At 43.3% G+C, this 26,244-nt stretch overlaps 1 protein-coding gene across 1 annotated transcript in view; it reads right to left on the reverse strand.

Annotated features, from left to right (window-relative positions):
* CALN1 (calneuron 1) overlaps positions 1-26,244 on the reverse strand; it is a 482,900-nt gene that overhangs the window by 233,877 nt on the left and 222,779 nt on the right. The window lies entirely within an intron of this gene.

Here is a 26,244-nt window from a genome sequence, read left to right on the forward strand (position 1 = left end):
GCAGGAAAGAGCTCTTTGCAGGAGGCCCCTTTGTCTTGTCACTAACCTTACATCGGACACCCCCTCATCTCTGCATCCTAGTGCACCTTTGAAATCTTTTGATCACACAATACTTTGCCTAACTTCTTGGTTCTTTCCGTAGATCCAAGAAGTAGACATGAAGAATCAGTAATGAACAGAGGACCAGATCTCTTCCCTAGCTTCCCCTTCAGTCATCTCATGAACAAACTATGACCACGACGGCATCTAAAGGAAAATCACAGGAAGTAAACCGGCCTGCAAACAGTGGAAGATGGTGATGACTCCGACCCCCAACCTCAATGACTAACTGAGACTACTGCCCTTTTTCCCTTTAAACGTTTTCATGGCCAAGCAGACTCTAGAGAGAGGGTTTTGGGGGGACACGGAGTCTACCATCTCCCCAGATTGCCAGCATGCTGAGTAAACGTTTCCTTTCTACCAACATTTCTCTCTCTCACAAGTATTGATTTTTTAAGCATCAAGCAACCGGACCTGAGTTCAGTATCAAGATCAGGGAGGGGGCAGAAGCAGGCAGATTCTGCCGGCCACAGGGATTTACCAGTTTTACAGACCGAGCCCAACAGAATAAGAGGACAGTGATGGTCACACATGGGTAGCGTGCCTTGTCTGCCCTAATGCACCCATGCTGGCCGTGTCTCAGACCAAAGCATCCCCAATGCCTAACACCAAACCCAAAAGACGCGCTCAGCCCATGAAATAAAAATTCTCATAAAGTCGTCTTCCAAACAATTCACGGCACTGGGGCTCAGGGCAAAATGACAAATGGTGGAAGTTGCTGGAATTGGCTGGAATCCAGAAAAGAATTCCCCTTCTGTTGTGGAATTCTTCAATTTTAACTCTTATCAAATCTGTCCTGCCTCTGCTCACAGGCAAGGGCACAGGTAAACATGGCCCAAGTCTTGTTTCTCAGAGCCTGGCAAATACACCTGCCCTGGACTTGTTGCCTGGGTAGCCAGATGGAATTCAAGACAATGTGAGCCCAAGCCCCACAGTGAACTGTGCAAAGGAAAAGACACAGGTTTGGACTGATTCACAGCCACTCAGGGGAAGCCCATGGGGCGACCCCCTCCTTTAGCTCTCCAAAGTCCTGCATGCCTCCCCACCACGTTGCTTCCTACTCCACTGTGCCTTCCTGATCATTGATAAAGGGCCTGCATGTGAAAGAAATTGTTCTCCACTGCAGGTGACGTAAATATCCCGTTATCAATAGGAAGCAATTCATTTGCTTAAAATTGCCAACTCTCTCATTTTGTTTTAATGTGCTGGTTCTCTATCAAATTAAGTCTGCACCTCTGAAAAGACTATTTGCAAAGCCTGGCACTGGCTCCAGCTTGAGAAATAAAACTGAAACCAGCTGAGGCAGACTGATCCCATGCCAACCCTCCAATATTACAAGGGCAGCTCAAGAAAGGGGGGAAATTGCTTTAGGAATTTCTACCCAGACACTTAATCCTAAGGGAGTCAGCAGAGTATAAGCCAACTATTCCAGAACACACAAGTGCACACACAAATCATTCCAGATTTCTCCTAAAGAAGAGGCGACCTGGCTGGGAGTCGAGGATGAAGCTGAGGGGCGAGTCTGGCCATGTGGATTTTCAGATCATGGAGATGAGCAGTGTGATAAAGGCAACATTTCAACCCATGGAGAAGAAGAAAGATGGCTTCATATAGAGGGCTGTCATAATCAGCTGAGAATTTGGAAAATATTAAGTTACAACAGTACAACGCACCATCTACCCGAATCTACTTTTGAGAAATTAAAATAGAGAGGGAATGAAAACAAGAATAATCAGACAACTAGAGAAGCTCTTTCTAAAGAGCTGAAGGCAGACTGATACATAAAAAACCCAATAACACAAAGAAAATAAGCCAAGATGGATCAACATATGGAGAACAAAGGGATCATCACTGATATGTAAAAGGTTTTACTGGAATGCCCCAACAGGACAATGGAAAAAGACACAAACAGACTTGCCCCGAAAGGAAAAACAGAGACAGCCAAAAATATATAAAACAGAATTCCACCCTACTATTATTTTTTTTCACTTGCGGAAACTTTTACTATTCATTTTCTAGTGCAAATGAGTAGGACCATAATACACCATGCTTTGTCTATCAGATTCATAAAAAGATCCATAGCAATAAGGATTTGCTGGTGTCCGCCACGTGTCAGGCACGTTCTGGAAGCTAGGATGTGACAGGACCACCATAGAGATCCCTGGTCCCATGTACTTATATGCTAAGGGGTGGGGGAGACAGGCAGTAAACAACAGGCCTGTTGTAAAGTGAATAACACGGTAAATAACACAGAGGACAGTACGGAGGAACGGTGGCGGGGTGGGGGGGGGGGTAGTGCGTAAAGCAGCAGGTTACGGAATAAACACAGACGGAGGGCAGCTGAGCTGCAGCGAGAAGACATGCAAGCAAAGACTCGAAAGTAAGGGCGTAGCCATGGGCTTTCTGGGGAAGAGTGTCCCAGACAGAAGGAACAGTCAGGGCTAAATCCCTAGGTGGGCATGTGCCTGGAGTGCTGGCGGGTTGGCAAAGGGGCCAAGTGACAGGGGTGGGATGGCGTGTCGGGGGGGAAGGAGAGTGCAGGGTGCAGGGGGAAGTAGGGGGGGATCGTGGAGAGATAGGGGTGAGAAGGCTGATCATGCAGGGCCTTGTAGGCCACTATCAGCACTGTCAATGAGGAGGGAGCCACGGCAGGTTGCTGAGCAGAGGAGGGATGTTACGTGGTCTCACTTGTGTGTTAAAAGGATGCCTCTGTCCCAAGAAGACGTACAGGTGGCCAGCGGGTACATAAAAAGGGGCCCAACATCACTAATCACCAGGGACATGAAAATCAAAACCACAGTGAGGATCACCTCACACCTGCTGGGATGGCTCTTATCAAACAGACAAGAGATACCAAGTGCTGGCAAGGATGTGGGGGAAGGGGACCCTTGTGCACTGTTGGCGGGAATGTAAATTGGTGCAGCCGCTGTGGAACACAGCATGGAGGTTCCTCAAAAAACTTAAAAACAGAACTACCATATGATACAGCAATCCCACTTCTGGGTGTGTATCCAAAGGAAACAAAATCACTATCTTGAAAAGATATCTGCAACCCCACGTTCCCCGCAGCATCAGTCCCAATAGGCAAGATATGGAAGCAACCTTCCATCCATCGATGGAAGAAAGGATAAGGAAAATGTGTCTATACATACACATTTATATGTATGTGTATATATATACAGTAGGTTATCATTCAGCCATAAAAAAGGAATTGTGACAATTGCCAATTGCGATAATATAGATGGACTTTGAGGACATGATGCAAAGTGAAGTAAGTCAGAGGGAGAAAGACAATTACTGTATGATCTCACTTAGATGTGGCATCTAAAAACAAACAAAGCAACCAACTTGAATTCATAGATACAGAGAACAAATGGGTGGTTGCCAAAGTCGGGGGGGGGGGGTGCCAAAATGGGTAAAGGTGGTCGAAAGGGACAAACTTCCAGTTATAAAAAAATAACTCGTGGGGACGTAATGGACAGCATGGTGGCTACAGTTAACACTGTACTGCAAGTTTGTAAGTTGGTAAGAGAGTAGATCTTAAAAGTGCTCATCACAAGGAAGAAAATTTTGTCACTATGATGACAGATGTTATCCAGACGTATCATGGTGATCATTTTGCAATATACACAAAATCAAATCATTATGTTGTGCATCTGAAACTAATATAACATTATATGCCAATTATACCTCAATTTAAAAAAAAGAAAAAAAAAAGGATGCCTCTGGCTGGTGGGTTGATAACAGACTGTGGGGATAACATGGGAGCAGAGTAAGGATGCTGCAGTGGTCCAGAGGGAGAGAGCAAGCCAGGAGGGAGAAGTAGTTCTGGATGGATTTGTAGGTTGAGTCTCCAGCAGGATGTCCTGAAAGATGGGGCATGGGATGGGAAGGGAGGGGAGCGGGAGGATCCAAGGTTTCTGGCTGCAGTAACTGGAAGATCAGCAAGGCCCGTTTGATGACGTGCCCAGAATCAGCAAGACGAGATGGCAAAAGCAACTCCGCACCCTGCTGGCGGGAGTGTAAATTGGCTGCCTCTGTCCACAGGGCAACCAAGGAGCAAGTACCAAAAGCCTTAAAAATATGGACCTTGTCTGGATCCTAAAGAGAGCAAATCTTAAGTGGACATTTTTGAGACACATAATAGAGAAATAAACGGGTGTAAGTTGAAGAGCTATACTGATGTGATTACAGGTGAAATGACGACCGACTTGGCTTTGAAATACTCCAGGAAAAGATGCAGGGGGCAGGGGTGATAGAATGAATACAACTGGTAAAACGTTGAAATATCCCTGAAGCCCAGTGATGGCTACTCCAGGGTTTACACTATCCTCTCTGTTTTCAGTAAGCTTGACAATTTCTGTAATAGAACTATTTCAAAGGTGTGCATACCTTTAGACCCAGAAATTCCCTTTGTGAAAGTTTATTCTAAAAAAAATATTTTAGGATATTTGTGTGTACAAAGATTTATTTACAAAGTTACTTATCACAGCCTTATTTTTAATAACAAAAATTTTTTGGGAAACCACAAAAAAATAGATGTAATCTACTTAAATAAATGACAATAAGCCATTCAATTGAAAACAGTAGAAAGACCAGAAATTGATGTGTATATGTACAGAAATTTAGTATATAACAAGAATGACATTTCAAATAAAGGGAAAAGATGAATTTAAGAAATAACTTCAGGACAAGGAAGTAGATATCTGGAAGAATTAAAAATGAAACTATATTCCACACTTTATACCAAAATATATTCCAAAAGAATCAACGATTAAATATGTAAGATGAAGTCATAATTACAAGAGAAAAAAAATGAGGAAGTTTTTTAAATAATCTGAGTGGGTAATGTTATACTTAGCAGGGAACAAACACCAAAAGCCATTAAATAAAAGACTGATAAATTCTAGGTAAAAATTTAAAACTTCCTCATGACAAAAGTCACTGTAAACTAAGTCAAAAATCAGAAACAAAGTAAAAAGGTTAGCAACTTATATTACAAACCAGGAGCCAATTCCTTCATATTTAAAAAACTCCTATATATCAATAAGCAAAAGGCCAGCACACTAAAAGAAAAATGTTCAAAGAATATGGGCAGACACTTAGTTCCCAGGAAAGGAATTACAAATGGCTCTTAAATATATAAAACAATGTTCAACCCAACTCAGAATAAGAGAAATGCAAATTAAAATATTTGTCTATTTTCACCTGTGAGGCAAGTAAAGATCAAGAAATGTGATAACATTCCATGTGGATAAAGCTGTGAGGTAGCAGGTCCTCTGAAACTCTGGTGGTAGAAGTGTAAATTAGTATAATCTCTTTGAAGTGCAAAATGGCAATGTCTGTTCTATTAAAAATGCACACTTTAACTCAAATCTCTAGAAATGTATCCTACAGCTCTACTCACACACGTGTACAATGAAGCAGGAACCAGGCTATCGGTTACAGCAGTGATTTTATATATACACACACACACACACACACACACACACACGTTTTAAAAGATCAGATTTAACGACATTAAGGAATTATTGTTAATTGTGTTAGGTGTGATACTGGTATTGTTTTTTAAGTCATTTTTTAATCTATACTAAAATAATTACAAACAAAATGATAAAATGTCTGGGGTTTGCTTTAAAATAATACCAGGAAGAGGAGGCTAGGAAGAGGAGGCTTGGCAGATGGGGTACAGATAAAACAAGCTTGGTCCCAAGTTAAAGCTGGTGATAGGCCTACGGGTGTTCATTACACTTGAATTTTCCATAATAAAACATCAAAAGTTTAAAAGATCAGAATCAACTCAAATGCCCATTAACAGAAAACAGGTTCAATAAATCAGAGTACACCCAAGCAATGGAAGAGTATGCAGCTGTAAAAAGAGTAAGAATGTTTTTTATATCCTGATGTGGAGTGACCTGCAAGATGTATACAGTAATTAAATGAAAAAAGCAAGACGCAGAAAGGTGTGTGTCAAATGCTACCATTTGTGTAAAGAGAAGAAGGAAAAAAAGAGAACACAAACTTGCTTGTAAATGTCCAGAATTTCTCTCTGGATAAATATACAGGATTCAGGGAACCCTAGTTGCCCTGGAGAAGGGAACTAGGTGAGGAGGAAGGACAGGCTAGAGGCACATTTTCACTACATACACCTTTCTTCCTTTTGAAATGTGTCCTACTAATGTATTATATATTCAAATAAAAAATAAAATGTGTGATTGTTAAAACATACATTAAATATACATCTAAATCATTAATAGTGATTGTTGCTGCAGGTTAGGGTTACAGGTGATCATTATTCTTTTCCAAACATTCTACAAGGGACACATATCTCTTAAGTAATTTAGGGAAGAGACTGAGGTTATATTTGAAAAAGCAAAACCAGGAAATAACTTAATCAAAGAGCTTGTCTCAACCATCAAACAGGAGGTGACCCTCAAACTCCCCAATGCCTGGTGCCGCCACCGCCCTCTTCGTTCTCCCGCCACCCCATGCCGTGCTATGAGCATCCATGGATCATCAGGGACCAGGCTGGGTGAGGACCTGATGCCAGGCGAGATCTGGCTCTGCCCTTAAAGCACTCATGATGGGGCAGGCAGGGAGAGAAGCAGAAATGCAAACAGGCAATTACAGCGCTGTGTGATAAGTGCTATAATACCCACAACCTCAGAAAACTGGAGGGGGGCGGAGCAGGTGTCATGGGTGGAAACTGATTCTTCAGTGGGGAAAACGCATAAGATCTTTAAAGATGGATGGTAATTGGATTAAAAATTATATGGTGATGATTCCGTCTCGTGTCAAAGATGTAATGACTGACCCCATTTGTTAATTGGCCTCCCTTGGTGACTCAGCACTGAAACAGTTCCTAATCATCTACCTGGTCCTCCAGTGCAGAGCTGAGCTAAATCTACTCCTCATCCCTCTCCGTGCTTTTTCACTTGGACCACGTATCAGAACGACAACGTTGCTCCATTCCCAGTCTCCTGCTCTTCTAAGAGAGCTGACTATCCTTAACCACTGCTTCTCCAACGGCTTTCACTTCCACTCCACTCAAGAAACCCAACACCTGGCCACATTCTGGGCTGCAGCCTCATCCAACATTCTCCAACTCTGAAACTTTAAGCTCTCACATTTCATTCTCATACCATGACCTCATAGTTTTCCAATGGTCACTCCCACAAGGCTGCTCCTTTACCTTTTTAAGACCTTAATTCCTCAGCGTTTCTTCAGACTATCAGCCAGCCATTGTCTTTCTTTCCTGTTCAACCCGATCAGACAAGTTACCTAGAGCCCAATTCAATTCAACCACTCTCTTCCCAATACCACCCCCACCCTCTGTTTTTTTGGCCACACCACACAGCTTGTGGGATCTTAGTTCCCTGATCAAGGACTGAACTCGCACCCTTGGCAGTGAAAGCACAGAGCCTTAACCACTGGACAGCCAGGAAAGTCTCTCTTCCCAATACTCTTACCATCACCTCCTAATTTCCCGCTAGGCCTGTTCTTTGCATCCCAAGCAGCCTCCCCACTTTGGTAGCCAGACACAATCCTCTCCCCATCATCCTATTCAAGATCTTCTTTATTCTCCTCAAACTCCCAACCCCACTTCCTAAAATCATCCCCAAACTCTCAGTGAATAATGTGGTCTTCCAGTTGCTCTTCAGAAAAGAAAGGGGTTATCACTCCAGAATGGTTTTAATTTTTCACCCTTTTTCCTTGTAAATTTACCTACTACAAAATACATTCTCATTCCCTTTCTTGTTTTAGACAAGAGATATCCCATTCCATCTGTGTCAGCCTCATCTACTGGGACTCCCCAGTCTCTTGACCTTGTCCCTTTCCCAAACTCTTGGCCACTTGCTTTGTTGTAGCTGTTGCCAGCATGGTGACTCAAATCAGAGTTCTTTAGGGCCATGTGACCCCAAGGCCAGAGGCTATGGCCAGGGTCTCTCACTCCTCTATAGTTTCTACGTTTGGATGAAGCAATACACAGTGTATGCAATCCGGCTTCCAAGTGGTGGCCAGATAGGTTTGTCTGATGACACACTCCAGAAGCACAAGAGTATTCACTTCCTGAAAATTCATTTTTGGCCAATCAGAAAGAGAAGAAAGGAGAGATCTAGGAAGTAAATTCCCTCTCCATTCCTCTCTCCAATGGACTGTCCCCAAACAGTGTTTCTCTGCAGCCTATCTGGAGTCATCCTGCATAAAGGAGACCTCATGAAGTGGTGGTCAACCTAGCAATGCATCCCTTGATGTTTGCTTTCCATCCTTCTTTCTCTCACTCCTCCTTTCCCATTCTTGCTGCCCTGGGTTTGCACCTCCCCAAAGACATTAAGCACTTAACCCTTGCCTCAGGCTCTGCCTTCCAGATCTAACCTGCCATGCAGGTTATTAGTTCCATTATTTCTTTCTTGTTCGGAGACTCTGAACTTTAGTTATCCCCTCACTTCTATACAGAAAAGCCTACGGAATGATATAAGCAAACCCTTATAATCCCACAACTAAACTCTACCAAATCTTAACACTTTACCTTTTTTGTTTAAATTTTTTAGAAAAAGGAAATGAAATTAGACATCACAAATACAAGCGTCGTTCTCCCTCTCTCCCTGTTCCCATTTCTCTCATGCCCCAGATATAATCACTGTCTTGGTTCTGGTATTTTTCATTTCCATTCATGTTTTCTAAAAATCTTTATTTTTTATAAAATGTTTCAAACACAAGTCCAAAAAAGAGAATAATATAATAAACACGTGTTTACTTAACCCAGCCTTATCAGGTCTATACATTATACCATGTTTACTTCAGAGCTTTTTTTAAAAAAAATAGCTTCATGGAAGTATAATTTACATACAATAGTTTGAAAGTCCTCCCTATAGATCACCTTCCTATTTTATTCCTCTCCTTTCAACCCAATAGTAACCACTATCATGGTTTCACTACTTATTGTCAGCTTGGACTTTTTCATCTTTATTCTGAATATATATGCATGTGTGTGTGTGGTGGGGGTGGGGGGCGTAGGTATGCATACATAGTACAGTGGATACACACACATACACACACACACATTGATTCATATACCTCTAGTTGATTTTAACTATTATATAGTATATTCCATCTCCAGTTGATTGGTATGTAGTTTGCTGAAATTATTTTTAAATGAAAGGTATCCCCACAATGAATATTCTTGCATCCTGTGTAGACAGTGCCTCTCTCTCTTAGCAGCTACACAGCAAGTTACAGGCTGGGGGGCAGGAAATAATTATGCCCAAATATGCTGGACTTGCTTCTGCTTCATGTGCCAACTCTGTTTCTGATAACATTCTGTGTCCCTGCCTAATGAAAGAAAGGCCTTAGCATGTGGGAGGGGTCTCTCCCAGATCACGTCAGCCACCAGGAAGGCTGAAGCATTTAAGTACATTTGATGGACACTGTGCAATTACTAAAAATAATGTTGTAGATTCTTAGTGACATAGAAAGTGTTCATAATTTATTGTCAAGTGGAAAGATCTCTAAAGTTTATGTGTTATGTGATTGAACGGTGAGATTCTACCAAAAAGATTCAGGCATTAGGGTTTCCCAGGTGGCGCAGTGGTTGGGAATCTGCCTGCCAATGCAGGGGACACGGGTTCAAGCCCTGGTCTGGGAAGATCCCACATGCCGCAGAGCAACTAAGCCCATGCGCTACAACTATTGAGCCTGTGCTCTAGAGCCTGTGAGCCACAACTACTGAGCCCATGTGCTGCAACTACTGAAGGCCGCCCACTTAGAGCCCATGCTCCACAACAAGAGAAGCCACCGCAATGAGAGGCCCAGGCACTGCAACGAAGAGGGGCCCCCACTCTCCACAACTAGAGAAAGCCCGTGCACATCAGCAAAGACCCAACGCAGCCAAAAATAAATAAATAAATGAAAAATAAAATCAATCTTAAAAAAAAAAAAATCCAAGAATCAGCCTGAAGGGGCTCTTAGTAACATCAAAATAAACACTGTCAGAAAGAGATGATCTATTAAATGAAACAGGAATTGATGAGTTCATTCTGATATAAATGAATGAATGAATGAATGTGGATAAGAAAAAGCTCTTGCTTACAGCATAATGCCAATAAGCCTAGAAGCAATGATGGACTTAGAAAAACCATAATTTAGTAATCACCGCAATAATAATTGATTCAGGCAAGAATCACTAATGGATACTAAAACTAGTGGGTGAAAGTTTAATGAAGATCAGATGTGTATATAGTTTCAAAGCATTTGCCCCAAAATACTTATTAATTATGAAGGGTAAAAGAGTCACTTTACAGTGAGAAGCTTGGCAGACTCTTATCTTAATTCAGTGAATCAAAGCTAATATCACCAGTAGTGGGACAAATCATCGTTAAGTGTCACCTGATCAGATGCCATGAGAAGCAGACATCATCATCACCTCTGTGATATTTCTGCCAAAGCTGAACAACTTAAATCTAACACAAGGAAACATCAGACAAACCCAACATGAAGGGCATGTTACAAAGTAACGGGCCTATAACCTTCAAAGATGTCCAGGTGGTGAAAGTAAAATAACAAAACAAAACACAAACCCTGAGGGATCTTTCCAGGTTGTAGAAAACTGAAAAGACATCATAGACAAATGCTAAATCTGATCCTGGCTTGCAGGGTTTAGCTATAAAGAGCAGTACTGGGATAACTGGGAAAATTTGAATGGAGATGATAGATTAGCTGATGGTATTATGCTGTGTTTCCTGATTCTGATGATTATGTTGTGGTTATGCAGGAAAGTGTGGAAAATACGCAGAGAGAATTCAAGACTCATCGAGACATCACATTAGCTGCTTACTCTAAAAATTGTATAGATTTGGGAGGGAGAGAGAATGATAAAGTAAACTATTCAAATGTCATGAATCAGGGAAGCTGGGTGAAGAACACACAGGAGTTCATTGTACTATTCTTGAAATTTTCCTCCCAATTTGAAATTACCTAAAATAAAACAGTAAAAAAAAAAAGACTATGTGATGTCAATTTCATTATATCCACACAACAGAATTTACACACAATCAAAAAGCACATTTACTAAGCGACATGAGAAAGTCTATTTTCTTAAAAAAAAAAACTGGATAAAAACGTATATAAGCAATATGATTTTAACTATAAAAACATGCCTAGGAATAAAAAGACAGGAAGGAAATACAATCGAACGTAAAGGTGAATGATCTTGGAATGGCAATATTCCAGATACTTGCAGGCAGTTGGCAGCTGTCGTTATACTTTCCTTTATTTACAGATGTGTCCACGTGTCTAATTTTCATAAGAACCAAACGAAATTTTTAAAAACAAAACCAAAGCCATGAATGAACTGAGAGCTTGAGTACAAACACTCTCTCCTTCTGGGGTCTGTTTTTCTGGAACTGTCTGAAATCTCAAAGGGGAAACCACAAAACTCAAGGCATCTGTCCTGATCCCTGATTCCTCCGGAAACTCTTTTTTTTCTCTCAACTCACAGTCACCGATTCAGCCGTGAGGAGCAAACCAGCCACAGACACTGCCCTTCGGTGGGCCTGCGAGGTGCGTATTTTATTAGCACAGGCTGACAACTGAGTTAGTTAATCTTCAAAGAGGGCGCCTGCCATCCCATCCAACAACATAAAAAGCAATTTGTTTGGGGAGAGAAAAGCCATTTCAACATGAAAATTGGTTCACGACAACACGCCTGATAAAAATACAGCACGTAAGGGAACTATTGGAAACCCCATCTCCCCGCCTGCATCCTCCCCCTTTCACACATCACCTTTTCTCTCGGATGTGTCACCTCAAATGGAAAATGAAGGTCTCGCGATGTGGAAACAAGTTGGGACATTTTTTTAACTCTAGAGCAGTGAACCGGGACTGTTCACACATTCCATGAAAAAAAAAAAAAAAAAAACCAAAAAACTACAAAACATTTAATTATTCTGCTCTCTCCCCCGAACACATTCTAAAGGTTTCAATGTCATTGCCTGCAATTCAGCCTCAAAAATACCCCCTCGACCCCTCCCCTGCTTGGTGACTGTACCGTCACCATCCAGAGTAGTGGGTCTAAAACAGCACATCAAACCATGGTTTGCTTGGCATCAAGTTCCTCACTGCCTCCCACCCACTCATTCATTCAGCAAGTACTTACGGGGCTGCCGTTCAATGCCAGGACAAAGCCCACCACGATGGGGAAGGGCGGACCCCCCTCTTCGCTGTGCCAGGCTCTCGCCTCTCTCCACATCTCAGCATCCCCCACCCGTACCCCACCACACACCAGATACTGCTCTTTGCTGTATCAGGACCAGACCTTTTCTTTCAAGAATATGGGCTATTTTGCTACTCAGAATACCCTCTTCCCTTTGTCTTCCACAAATGACAAATACCTATTTAATCTTTAGGATTTATAGCCAAAGTCAGGTTTCCTACCAGGCTCTCCTTAGGAAGGAGAGGAGAAGAGCTCTGACTCTCTCCGGAATGCTGTGCACTATTCCACCAGAGGAGCTAGGACGTGTGCTCAGAAGTGCCCTGGGGCCACAGCCCCGTCTCTGCACTTCCTGCAGGAACTGCCCCAATGCGTTTGCACAGGCGGCAGGACTGGGAGCCCTGCTCAGAGGAAATCTCGGGGAGGGCATTTCCCCCTGCCATTTGTCAAAAGAGGACAGACAAAGCAAGAAGCCCCCTAGGGGGTGACACCCCAGCCCCGCAGGTGGGATGCGGTCAGTCTGGGACCGGCTACCTCTGCCCAGAGAAGGAGCTCAGGGCACCGAAGGCCATCCACCTGCCAGACGGCACTTCATGACACATGTCCCAGTGAAATATTGTCTCTAATAACTGCTCCTGTAGCTACTGGTCCTCCACCTGTGTCCCCCATACAGAGGAGCTCAATAACTGCCCATCAAATGGCAGGATCAATGAGTGAGCGGGGACAGGGCTGGGTAGATCTTGGGTGGCGTGAGCTGCCCCTGCATATGGATAGTAGGGTGGCTTCAGCAGGGCCCTGGTGGCTGCGCGGGGTGTCCCAGGTGGCAGGCTGTTGGAGCTCATGGACTTACGGGGCAGGCTAGGCTGTGGCCCTGGCTCTCTGCACACACAGCCTTGGCCGCCCTGACTCCCAGTAGAAGGAGAGGAGGGTGTGCCGGGGCCGAACACCACCACCCATCCCAGCGCACTGGGGCCTTGCTCGGCAGCCCTATGGCAGCTTGTCTCCAGCTGAGAGGAAGCAGGCAGCACCATTCTGAATCTCCCGACAAGGGAGGGTAGAGGACACCCACCTCCCAGGGGGGATCATGGCAGACTGGGGCTAGAGCAGCCCCGGGGACTGAGCCTGACCTGGCTCAGTCGACCTTGTTCGACTGACCCAAGGCCAGGGTCACTGGCTCCAGCCTCTCTGCCTCCTGGGAAGGTGGCAACAATCATCCAGTGGGAATGTCAATTTCCCTGTCAATGTCTCCCCTCCATGGACAGGCCCATGGAAGGGAAGGTCCAGTGTTAAAGCTTCCTCCGGCTCCTAGGCACTGTGAAAGGGTAACAAGGACAGATAGTAGCTACCTTTAGTTTAGTAGAAGAGCTTCCCGAGTCTGTTACATATGCAAGATGGGACCCAAGTTCCAATCAGGTTGGGGGGGCCCCAATTATTTGAATAATTAAGTAAAGGGAACTGAGGTATTGAACATATTTTCAGCTTTAGGAATACACCCAGTTTCTGGGTTAGAAGATTGAAGAAGCCAGACAAGGTCTCTGTTCTCATAAAACTTACGTTCTAGTGGGTTAAGACAGATGACTCACAAGTAAGCAAGAAGGAAGTTTCAGACAGTGGCAAGGGCTATGAAAAATAAAATAAAACATGCAGTGTGTGCAGATGACTGGGAGGGTGAGAGGCCCTCCCTGAAGACAAAGCATCAGGACTGAGACCCAAATAGAAAAAGGAGCCGGCCATGCAGAAAGCTAGTGGCAAAGCACTCCAGGCAGGGGAGCAGCCAACGCAAAGATCCTGAGAGGGTGAGCTCGACACTGAGAGAACAGAGGGAACAGGCGTGGACCGGAGCACAGGGAGTGGGGCTGAGAGTGCCTGTGTTCAGGCCTCTCCATCTATCAGCCGTATGCTCTTGGGCAAGTTACTTCCTTCTCTGTGCCTCAGTTTCTTGTATTTGTAAAATGAGAATCATACTAACATCAACCTTATAGGTGGTAAGAATTCACTGATAGAAGACATGTAACGTATGTGTGTCAGGCACACAGTATATGCTCAATAAAATTAGCCTTGGTGATGACGATGATGATGGGGAAGAAGAAGATGAAAACGATGATGATGACAGTGATGGGGAAGATGATGATGAGGATGAGAATGAGGATGAGGATGAGGAAGAGGTTATCATCATCAAGGGCCTCCATTGTGAGGTTGGCCTTCCCAATGGATAGAAACATTTGGCCCCATCTATCAAGCAGACCCTGCTCTCACCCTTGGGCCACACTGCCTTCTGGTTCTTAGCATCTTCCTCATTGGATTCTCACAAGCTCATTACTGCTTTTAAGACTTTGTATCCATTTGGTAGGGTTGCTATAACAAAGTACCACAGACCGGGTGGCTTAAACAATGGAAGTTTAAGGTCTCACAGTTCTGGAAGCTGGAAGTCTGAGGTCAAGGTGCCAGCAGAGTTGGTTCCTCCTGAGGCTGTGAGGGAGTATCTGTCCCCTGCTCCTCTCCCCTAGCTTCTGGTGGTATGCTGGTAATATTTACTATTGCTTGGCTTGTAGATCTCTGCCTTCATCTTCACATGAAGATGTGTTTGTCTTTGTCCCAAACTTCCCTATTTATAAGGACACCAGTCATATTGGATTAGGGCCCCCTGAATGTCCTCATTTTAACTTATTACCTCTATAAAGGCTCTATCTCCAAAATAAGGTCACATTCTGAGGTACTGGTGAATTAGGACACCAATGTGTCTTTTGCGGGGGACACAATTTGACCCATAACAGACTCACACCTCACACCTGGGATTCTGCCATCAGCACTGCCTCAAATGTGCAGGTCCCCCATCCAGTGCCACCCCCGCTCCCACATCCAATTCTCAGACACGTGTTTTGGACCAGCCGGAGAACATTCTGAATATGACTGAAAGACCAGCCAGGTACCTGGACCGACATTCCTGCCCAGCAGATATACGTTCTTTCCAAACCCAAAGCTGTGATGGGACTTCATCAGCCTCTCTGCCTCCCCTATGGGAGACCAAATGTTCCCCATGAAGAAAAATAGAATGTTCTGCTTGTGCCAGGTGACTGTGACTTTAAGCCATTCGCCATCACATTTGCCACCCATCTCTGTAGATGTGATTTCTTATGGGGGTCCCACCAAGCCAAGGTCTTCATGAAGCTGGACCTTGTGAGGTCCAAGAGAGTAACAAATGGAATACAACCTTCCAGGGGCCATTTCAATCCATCCAACGCCCCTTCATCATCCAGTGCGTACTGACAGGATTGGATACAACCTATTTCCCTGCCAGGAAACACTCAAGAACCACGGTTTCAGGAGTCCAGGAGCCCAGCTGTAGGAACAACCCAGAGAAATCCATGGTCATGTTCCTGGAAGCAGAAATCTGAGATGCTGAAATCTGAGATGCTGCCAAGGCAAGCACAGGATTCCCTGAAGGAAGCCTTGTCCTCAGGAATATTCTGGTCCTCAGACTCATTGCCTGCCACCAGGCAATGGAGAGGGACTTGGACAGCACTGGAGACTTTGCAAGTTTTTCATGGGGTTCTGAATGTGATGGAAGCTTTACCCAGGCTATGGACAAGTTCCCCTAGGCTGTGTACAAGATGACTCAGGTCTTCCCATGCTGGGGAAGGTTATCCAAGGTCACCCCAGAGGGGAGAGGTACAGTAAGCACAAACAACTCCAAATAAGGCATTGTTTGTCCCCAAACCGTCCCTGCTCACTTGGACAAATAAACCCAAATACACAGCTGTTTTCTCAGTGCCTGAAGCTATGCCCCTCCATAGCTGAGTATAAACCAAGACTCCCACCACAGCAGGATAAAAACTCGGGGCTTACACTGGGCTCCCCAGACAAGCAGAATGGAGTCACTTTCCCTACACATCAGTCTCAGATGCTGCCTGTTAAGACTGACACTTCTCGCTTGCAGATCCAAAGCCACTCCCAAGAAGTGTATTTAAGGATCTGCCTCTAACACCTCTGGGCTACAGTGGTTCCACCAGCCAGTGTGACACCAACCACGTGGGCTCCTCCACCAGGAAATATGCCCGCTGTGCCAACTGGAGAGGCCCTGTCTGCACCCTGCTCTTTGGGAATCTCTGGGGTGGGGGCGGGGGTGGCTGGATCTTGGTTAGAAACGGTCTGCCTGCTGCCAGTGCTGGATTTCCAGAAAGTTGTCCGATAAGAGGCTTTCTCAGGGTAGGGAGGTCTCTGCGGTCCCCTGGGCCTGTGGCTTCCATCATGGGACATCATCTGGGCAGATTCTGCTGCTTCAGAGCACTCTTCCCGGTGCCAGTCTGAGGGCTGGTTCTGGCTAACCCAGGCTGTGGTGTCCAGAATCCACTTTCACAGTGTCTGGCCCTCCTGAGATGAGATGTCCGTTTCCCAGACAACCGAAGCCACTAACAATTCACATCCCAAGCCACATCGCACAGTGGAGTGGACTTGGCCAGAAGTAACTTTCTCATGACTTAGACATTAGGATGCAGGTCCCCAGGACTGGGTCCTAGGATAAGATGCCCCTGGAATGGTATTAGAAGCATCGTTTGAACAGTATATATAGCATCAGGCTGGATCAGAAAAAGCAGGAAGATATAAAATGGTTTTAACTCCTGGAAAGATGAAATCGTGGCTAGGGACCAGACAAACTGCCTCCTTTACTAAGGAGAGCAGTAGCGGTGGGGCGGGGTGGGGCAGGCAGGCTGCCAGATTTCCTTGGCCAAATAGAACTTCACCCAAGAACTCTGTACCCTACCTCTCAACGCTCTCAGTATACTTTTCTGATGACTAGCCCAGAGGGGTTACACTTGCCATTAGTGGGATTGCCCAAATAAGTTCAGTGAAGAACCCTTAAACATCCCAAGCTAGTCTGTGAAGCCCTGGATGACAAAAGCACAAGGTAAGTTCACAGGGGGATCAGTGGGAGGACGCTGTCATGCTGGCACCTATACTGCATGCTGTTATTGACAAAGGGCACTGAGATCCCAGGAAATGAATGGTCTGAGGAGCCTTTGCTCCTCCTGCTGATATACATAGTTGCAGAAGGCCTGTATTATAGACTGAACTGCATCCCTCCAAATTCATATGTTAAAGCCTTAACCCCCAGTGTGACTGGATTTAGAGATAGGGCCTTTAAGGGGGTAATTAGGGTTAAATGAGGTTATAAGGGTGGGGCCCCAATCCGATAGGACTGGTGTCCTTGTAAGAAGAAGAAGAGACACCAGCATGCTCTCTCTTTCTGTGCACACATTGAGGAAAGCCAGGACACAGCAAGAAGGTGGCCGTCTGCAAGCTAAGAAGAGAGTCCTCACCAGAAACCGACCCTGCTGGTACCTTGAACTTGGACTTCCAGCCTCCATAACTGTGAGAAAATATATTTATGTTTTTTAAGCCACTCAGTCTGTAGTACTTTGTTATGGCAGCCCAAGCTGGCTAATACAGCCTCACTTTGGGTTCAAAAAAGGAATACCCTCATTTGGCCAGACATGAACCCTTTGCGCTAGGGCCACTGCAACACCAAGGTAGGGACAATGTATCCGTTTCCTATTTCTGCTGTAACAAATGACTATAAACTTAGTGGCTTAAAGCAAAACAAATTTATTCTCTTACAGTTCTGGAGGTCAGAGGTTTGAAATGAGACTTCCAGGGCTAAAATCAGGGTGTAGGGAGGGATGTCTCTTTTGGAGTCTCCAGGGGAGAACTCTTGCCTTTTCCAGTTTCTAGAGGATGCTCACGGCCCCTTCACCTTCAAAGTCAGCTGTGTGGGATCTTCTTTTTTCTCTGAGCTCCTGCCTCCCTCTTCCAAGGGCCCTTATGATTACATTAGACCCACCCAGATAATCCAGGAGAACCTCTTAATCACAACTGCAAAGTCCTTTTTGCCATATATGATAACATATTTATAGGTCCCAGGGTCAGGATGCTAATATTTTTGGGGAGGCCATTATTCAGCCTACCACAGGTAACAGCTGGTCTATAGGCATTTTCTGGGATTCTCCAGAAGAAGCCAAAGCCCAGGGAGCAGGAGCCTGCAAGGCCACCAGAGTCCAGCAGCGGGCCTCTGTATTTATGTGCAGGGCAATGCATCAGCTTACCGGCCAAAGGCAGATCATTTCCTAGGGAAATCAGGAGCAGGGGTACTACAGGCAAAACAGCATGGATAGACCAGGAGCGGTCCTCTCGAGAGACCTCCCATGCGTAGGATGCAGGGAAGAGCCCCCTGTGTCCTAAGGCTGTGCTGCAGGAGATGCTCCCTAGCAGCATCATGGACAGTTGGACACACAGAACCAAGACTCAGGCCACCAAGCTTGGCTAAAGCCCCACATCGACAGGCCAGGAGGTACCTGCTCTGTAACCGGAAGCCAGCAGAGAGGCAGCCTGCAGGAAGAGGCCCAACTGCTTCCCTTTTTGCCATAGTGATGGCCTTCTGGAAAACGGTTTGGTACAGCCCAACCCAGGTAAAGCAACCCAGGTAAACCCACCCCCATACAGACACAGGTGCCCTCCTGTGCACAGCGTCCTCTCTGTGACATGACCCCTCACTCTGACCACCCTGGTGGGAGTCCTCTGGGCAGTAGTTCCTACTGACGCAATCAGGACCAGGGAATTAAACATCACAAGCCCGTCTGGCACAATGACCCTGCCCTTGACGTCCAGAGTCTCTGAGCCTCTGAGGCATGGACCTTAAACCACAAAGCATCTGATGAACCCTTAAGTCTGTGTGGGGGGCTGTGCAGGGTGTGAGGGAACCCCCAGGATTACCGAGACACAGCCTCTGCCCATACAGGGGGTGATCCCTGTGGATGAGACAGATATTCACAGAATGCTGATGGGAAGGATGAAATAACACCCTTATTTCCTAATAAACACTGGCAGGATGAACAAACAAATGTACTGAGCCCACCTGTCCCAGTGGGAGAGTTTAACTGCTGATCTGGGGACAAGGGGTCAGAGCCAATTCATTTGTTCATTTACCCATTTGGCAAATATCTGTCGAACGCAGGGTATGCCAAGTACCACACTCAACAAAGATAGGCAAAGATGAATCAGACCCGGCTCTTGTCCTCAAGAAACTCCTCATCTAGGGAGATAAACAAGTACATAAAAAACGTCAATGTGGGGTGATAAAAACAGCAATAAATACATGTAAGGATGTAGTAGATATACAGAAAAGAGAGTAACTGGCTTTGGGGGCATCTATATTTTCAATTATTCAATCAGCCACTTATACAACAAATATTTCTTAAGCGCCAACCATATACCAGGCTCTCTGCTGGGCACTGGGCATACGGTGGTGACAGGACGCACAATCCCTGACCACACAGAGCTTAAGTTTCACTCCCTGAAATACCCAGAATTGGCACATTCATAGAGACAGCAAGGAGATGTAGTTGCCCGGGGCTCGGGGGGCTGGGGAAAAAAATGGGGAGTAGCTGCTAAAGGGTGTGTATATCTGGGGGGAGTGGTAAAAGTGCTCTAAAACTGATTGTAATGATGATTGTGCAACTCTATGAATATATTAGAAACAATTGAACTGTACCTTTTCAATAGGTGAATGTTTTGAATGCACATACTATCTCAATAAAGCTGATTTTTTTTTTTTAAATGATGGTGGTAGAGAAACACCATTAAGCAGTCACAACAGCATGTGATAACTTCTAGGATGGAGAAGTCCAGGGTGTCATGGGAAGTACTTTCTCTCACTTAGGCCAACAATGCCTAGTGAGAGAAACGTCTGGAAGATTTCCCAGAAAAGGTGACATTGAAATTGATATTTGTTTCTAGGGAAGGACTTAGGCAAAATGAGAAGCTAAAACAGTTCTAGGCAGACAGAGGGGAGCACAGAGAGGGAAGAAAACACATGGTGTATTTGAAAAACTGAAGAAAGTTCTGGAAAGCTGGAGAAGAGGGGAGATGTGGGGAGAGGTGAAAACATAGGCATGGACCATTTCATGAAAAGCCTTACAAACAAATTCCAGAAGATGTGACCCCATCTCAGAGGCAAAGGGAACCCATTTGAAGGTTTTAAAAGGAAACTGAGGGAATCAAGTGTGCATTTTAGTTATTCAGCCAACAAACATCTAATGATAGTACCTTTGATGTGGGAGGCCCTGGTCTAGGGCATAAAGCTGGGAACAGAACAAACAAGGTCTCTTCCCTCATGCAATTTACATGATTATGAGAGATATTAACAATAAACAAGCAAGCAAAGAAACTAACCAGATAACTATAAGCTTGGAAAGACCCCTCTGGTAGCAGGAACAGGGGAGAGTGGATTGAAGGGGAGTAAGACTAGAAACAGAGAGAATGAGTAAGAGGATCTGGCTATGGTCCAGAGGAGAGATGAGTGTGTATGTGTTAGACCCTATTGGATGCTTCTCTGAAATAACATTCCCTCGGTCTACACCCCCATCCCAATCTTCCTCCTGGTCAGCAGAAACTGCCTTCCACTCTACCCACTCAACATGCCGGTAACTCACTTTTCCAGACTTTTTTAGCTAGAGCATGGACAAGTGACCTAGTCATGACTACTGGGACCTGAGAGTAAGTCTGCAGAGGGACATCTTAGAAAGGTCTTGCTTGTGCATAAAAAGTGGCATACAAGCAGGACATGTCCCTTCTCTTTGCTTGATGTGGTTGTGTCTACAAGTGATGCTGAGAACTGTCACACCCATCTTGTGACCCAAGGGGGTAACATTGCTGATACATTAAGGCTGGTGGAGTAGAAAGTTTGAAAGCACTTGTATCTCGATGATACTTAGAATTCGCTAAATTAGCCCTGGGAACTGTCCTAACTCTTACTTTTTACTATGTGAGATTCACAAAGAAACACAAAACGCCTCGTGGAGATTAAGCTGCTTTTTTTGGATATCTATTTACTGCAACCCAAAACAGTGCAATGCTAGGATGCTGGCAGTGGAAGTTTAAAGAAGTGGGCAGGTGCAAAAAATATTTAGGAGGAAGAAATAACAGGGCTTGGTGATTAATTATTAGTGGAGAAACAGATGTCCCTGAAGTTTGTGATTTCAACAACTCGCAAGTAGACTGTCATTGGCTATGTCGGGAAACACAGGAAGAGGAGCAGATGTGGACAATGTGGAGATTCCTTTGAGGTGTCCAAGTGAAGGCTGAATAAGAGTGGACAGAGAGCCATGGGCAACCAACCCAAAGAAACCCAACAGACCTTCCCCCATCTCATCATCTGCACTGTAAATTACATGATGACAACAGAACAGGACATGGTTCTCCTGTTGAGCAAGAGGTGAGGCCACCATCAAATTATAAGCTCCTTCTAAGATGGGCACGGGGAAAAGAAGGCATAAGTAAAAACCATCAGCATTAAGGAGCACCTTATTTTTATGCAACACTACAGTTCGCCTCTAGTGCTCAGTAGTTACCCAATATGGACACGTTTGGATCCATTTCAACCCTGATAGATAATAGGTTAGATCCATAGATTCAAAGCATTGATATCACAAGGGAATTTATCTCACTTCTCTACAGCCTGAGAACTCAAGGACTAGCAGGGCCATGACACTGATGGCAAATCTTTGATTGGAGAAAGGAAGCAGCATCTCCACTGGGGCAGCATCAGTGCTAGACTGATCCCACACCCATTCCCACAGCTTCCTTCCATGCCCCTTCACCACACAGCCAGGAGAGGCAGGATATTCACTTTTCCAGCCTCCTCTCCACGTAGGGGGTAAGCATGGAACCCAGTCGTGGTCAATGAAACTTAAGGAGATTCTGGCAAGGGGCTACTGAAACAGCTTTTCCTTTTCTGACAAAAAAAGACAGACAACAGCCACTTTCCATTTTCCTTCTCCCTGCCTTCTGCAAAGTCAAGGGGGAGAAGGAAGATGGAAAGTGGCCATTTGCTGCTATGCCTGGAGCTCAACTTGTGACCAGGAGGAGATAAGCAGGAAAAGGAAAGGACATAAGGGGAGTGGAGGAGAAGGACAGAGAGAGGGCTGAATGATATCACGTAGCAGTTGAACCCAAATTAGTGAATTTTGCCCCCAGATTTCCCATATGAGGAAAAACACATCCTATTTGTTCAAGGCCCTGGTTTTTGGTTACTTACAGCTAAACACATCCTAAATTATCTAGAGCGTGGACTTGAAATGGTGGATGTGGGTAACAGACCCTAAAATGCGGAATTGGCAGAATGAAGAGATAGAGTGCTAAGCAGAGCAGACTTAACTATCCTGGGTTAGAAAGATGGTGATCCTTGTACTGTGGTAGAGACAAATGTAGGGGGTGAGCCTGTGTTCACTGATAGCTATATGTATATCTATCTAGCTATGACTGATATATATATGTATGTATGTATATGTGTATATGTATACCTATGTAGCTACAGATATATATCAGTCAACTTAGGCTCAGCTCCTACGTTTGTGTATATGTGTGTATATATTTATAACATATACTATTTAATATATAGTAGATAATATATTATATATACTGTATATAGTATATATAATATACTATGTTATACATGGTAGATTATACATAGCACATATAGTGTAGAATTACAGTATTTTATGTATTATAGTACTTATATATTATATAGTATATGTAGTATATTATTATAGTTAGCATAGCATAATATATAGTATAGTATTTATATATACAGTATTATAGTACTATAATAGTATATACATACTATAATACTATAGTATACTCTAATACTATACTATATAATACTATATATAATATATGTAATATACTTAATATGTTATATATTACATCTATATAATGAATATATATTATATATATGAGGGTGAGTCAAAAATTATCTGCATTCTGGCTGTAGAATTTATCTTAATTAACTGCACTGCTGTCTTCATTTCTTCATCAGAAGTGAATCTTCATCTTCGTAGGGCTGCTTTCAGGGGACCAAACAGGTGAAAGTCCAATGGAGCAAGATCTGGACTATAGGGAGGATGCTTTAACACTTCAAAATGAAGTAATCCACGACAGACTTAGGTTTTGAAACGTCTGTGTGAGATGGGTACCGAAACAACTCACAGAAGAGCATAAACAGAAGCATTTGGATATCTGCAAACAAAATTTGGACTGATGCTCTAAGGAAGGTGAAAGTTTCTTAGAGCGTCATTACTGGTGAAGACATGGATTCATCACTACAAGCCTGAGAGTAAACGGCAAAGTATGGAACAGAAACATCCTCAATCGCTGACCAAGAGAAAGTTCAAAAGTCAACCATCAGCTAGAAAATTAATGCTTACAGTTTTCTGGGATTCTCAAGGGCCAGTATTGGAACATTATCAGGAAAAAGTTTCAACAATCAACAGTGCTCATTATAGTGAGATGCTTATTGAAGAGCTGAAGCCTAAACTTCAGATTAAACACAGAGGACTGCTATCCAAGGGCGTTGTGATCTTGCATGGTAATGCATGTCCACACACTTCTGCCTACACTGTCGACACTCTGCAAGAACTTCTTCTGATGAAGATGTGAAGACAGTGGTATATTCACGGTTCTCAGTTCAGCCTAAAACATTTTTTAATGAGAGAATACAAAACCTTGTTGACAGGTGGACAAAGTGTAATGAAAAGCAAGGAGATTATGTTGAAAAATGATGTATTTGTCTTTTCTAAAATTAATCAAGATAATTCTACAGCCAGAGTGCAGATAATTTTTGACTCCCTCTCGTATAAATATATATGTATATTTACTATATGTACAGATACAAATCTAGAAGCTGAACCTGTGTTGACTAATTATTTATCAGTCAACACAGGTTCAGCTTCTAGGTTTGTAGCTGCCACACTATAAGGATTGTATGTTTTGTATTTTACATATATACACATATGTGGAATAAATATACATATATGTATGGAAATGGTAGAAAAAATTTTGTATGTCAGTGTGCATTAGTTCCTTTTTGAAGTTTTCATTAAAATTCTATAAGGGAAAGACAAACCTCCACTAGAGGCAGATGATCTAAAAGCAGAGAGAGAATAAAATACAGCTTTGCTACTACTCTCTCTACCTTCAGCTTGGAATCAAAGTTCACTAAGAGTTACATAACCCATTGCCTTGGATTTAAAAAGCCAATTTCTGTGCCCTAAGCTAAATATTTAAAATTAGTGGCAGAGAGCATTGGTTCCAGCAATGGCAGACTAACTTTTATCAATCTAACCCTCCCACAGTTAACAATAAGTTCTAAATAAAATATAGAAAATAAATATTTGGGGACTTCTCTAGTGGCACAGTGGTGAAGAATCCACCTGCCAACGTAGGTGACACAGGTTTGAGCCCTGGTCTGGGAAGATCCCACATGCCATGGAGCAACTAAGCCCGTGTGCCACAACTACTGAGCCTGTGCTCTACAGCCCTTGAGCCACAACTACTGAGCCCAGTGTCACAACTACTGAAGCCCACATGCCTAGAGCCTGAGCTCTGCAACAAGAGAAACCACAGCAATGAGAAGCCAGTGCACCACAATGAAGAGTAGCCCCTGCTCTCCACAACTAGAGAAAGCCCATGTGCAGCAACAAAGACCCAACACAGCCAATAAATAAAATAAACAAAAATTAAAAAATTTATTTAAAAAATAAATTAAAACAACAAAGTGACTGGCCAATAATTTAACCACCTGCTAGAATAAAAATAACATCATTCAAAAAAATTTTAACTAAGAGCCTCTACAAGGCATTACCCAAAATGTACAGTATACAACAACAATTTATTAGAGGTGCAAAGAAACAAAAATGGTGTCCCACAGTTAATGGAAAAAGTAGTCAATAGAAACAGACCCAAGGATAACCCAGATATTGGAACTAGCAAAGGCTTTAGAACAGCAGTTATAAATAATTTCAAAGACTCAAAGGAAAATGTGTCCTAATGAGTGAACAGATGGGGAAGTGCAGCAAAGAAACAAAAACTATTAAATGAACCAAAAAAAATCCTAGAACTCAACAGTAAAATATCAGTAATAAAAAATTCACTGGATGGGCTTAATAGAAGATTAGACAAGGCAGAAGAATCACTGAACTAAAGACAGATCAATAGAAATCACTGGATCTGAAGAATAAAAAGAAAAAGATATAGAAAAATATTAATAAAACCTCAGTGTCCAGTGAGAAGTGGAGATACCTACATAAATGTAATTGAAACCTAAAAGGGAAAGGGTAGAGAAAGTCAGAAAGAAGAAACATTTGAATATTTAATAAATGAAAACTTCCCAAGTTTATTGAAAAAAATCCAAGATCAGAATACCCCTAGCAATTAGCAGATGAAAGCCATTATATATAGAATGGATAAACAACAAGGTCCTACTGTATAGCACAGGGAACTATATTCAATATCCTGTGATCAACCATAATGGAAAAGAATATGGAAAGGAATGTGTGTGTGTGTGTAACTGAATCACTTTGCTGTGTAGCAGAAATTAACACAACATTGTAAATCCACTATAGCTGAATAAAATAAATTTTAAAAATTAAAAATTAAATAAAAAGAACACCCCAAGCAGGATAAATGCAAAACAGAAAACAAAGAAAAAAAGAAAGAAATGAAGTAAAGAAAAGATAAAGAAAGAGGAAAATATAGACACATCAAAGCCAGAGAATAAGATACATTACATCATTACATACAGTGGAACAAAGACAAGAACTACCATTGACTTTACACTTGAAAAAAGGGGAGGCTATGGAAAAGAGGGAGACAGTGAAAATATCTCAAAGAAGAAGAATGAGAAAAAATAAATGAGTAAGCAGATTACAGGCAGGCAGAGGAGAAAATAGACTGCTATGCACTCTATTTGCCACAATCTCAGGGGTTCACATTAATAATGCACAGAAATTCAAAACAAAAATAGAAATAGAAATAATATATAAATAATGGAAATAGGAAAAATAAAAAGGGAGGCCAGAAGAAAATGGAGCAGCATTGTTGAGAAT

Source organism: Hippopotamus amphibius, chromosome 9 (genome assembly GCF_030028045.1).
Source record: "Hippopotamus amphibius kiboko isolate mHipAmp2 chromosome 9, mHipAmp2.hap2, whole genome shotgun sequence".
NCBI lineage: Eukaryota > Metazoa > Chordata > Mammalia > Artiodactyla > Hippopotamidae > Hippopotamus > Hippopotamus amphibius.